Here is a 1174-nt window from a genome sequence, read left to right as displayed (position 1 = left end):
ATGCCCCACTCTTGATATCTAATCAAGCTCCTCTTCCTCCACCCTTGATAACTAAGCAAGTGCCTCTTTAGACATTTTCTTCCTCATCCTGCCTCATCCTGGCTATAAAAATCTCAACTTGCCTGTTGTATCAGAAGTTGAGTTTAATCTCTCTCCCTTATTGCCATAATCTTAAATAAAATTTAACTTGCCGTTTTTGCCAAGTGCCTGGTGAATTATTTTTCTGCAACATCAGAAATGCACTTGATGCTCCTCTTTCTGTGCCCAACCTGGGCAGGCGCGTGGGTGTCCTCAAAACTGGATGATTCTTGACCCAGCCTATGAACTCTCATCCCTTGGAATGATGGGTAATTTGTCGACATTCTTCTAAGACTGCCCTTTGCCAACAGCACATCTGGAGGTACCAGCAACCCATGAAGAAGCTACCAGTGCTTCAGTCCCTTCCCCACACCCTGCTATGAAGACCCCCTCATCCCACCTACTGAGGCCCAAGGTCTTGTGGATCCCAGGTAAGGCCAAATCCGTTTCCAGACAGGAACTGGAAGTGCCAGAGACCTTGGAAGAGGTGAGTTAGAATGGCATTGAGCCCTTCTAAGATGCTCAGCCAAGAAAGGTGGGAGGGAGTAGACATGAAAACTAATACATGAGCTATAACTCCAACTACAAGCACCTTGTCCTGCAAAGCCACAGAGAAAAGTGAAATCTCTTGGATTTGTTGTTTATTTTCTATCTCCCTTTTCCCTTTCTAGATTCGCAGCAGTCTTCTTTGGGCTGAGCGGGTTTGTCTGCTGTTATGGCTGCCGCTGCTCTCGCCTGCCTGTGTGTGTGTGTGTGTGTGTGTGTGTGTGCGCGCGTGTGTATGAGAGCGTGCGCGTGTTCTCTCCAGAGTGACTGGTTTGTGCTGTCATCAGCCGTTGTTTTGGTAAATGGCGAGTTAAACAGATATATCCAAGCGTAAAATCTAAAAAATGTTCCCTCTGGGCGCCCGGGGGGTGTTGTTTGAAATCAACTACATATCAATTGAGCGGCGGCGAGCGGATCCGATGATAAATTCCAGTCCACAGACGCCTTATAAATTACATTTTTTTGTTCGCGATCTTGCCTCATCTCAGCTCCCCAGAGGCCCTTAGACTGAGAACTATGATTGTGTTGGAGAAACGTTTGCTCAGCTTGA

Source organism: Myotis davidii, unplaced genomic scaffold (genome assembly GCF_000327345.1).
Source record: "Myotis davidii unplaced genomic scaffold, ASM32734v1 scaffold815, whole genome shotgun sequence".
Taxonomy (NCBI): domain Eukaryota; kingdom Metazoa; phylum Chordata; class Mammalia; order Chiroptera; family Vespertilionidae; genus Myotis; species Myotis davidii.
The sequence above is the reverse complement of the archived record's forward strand: the minus strand, read 5'-3'. Positions refer to the sequence as shown.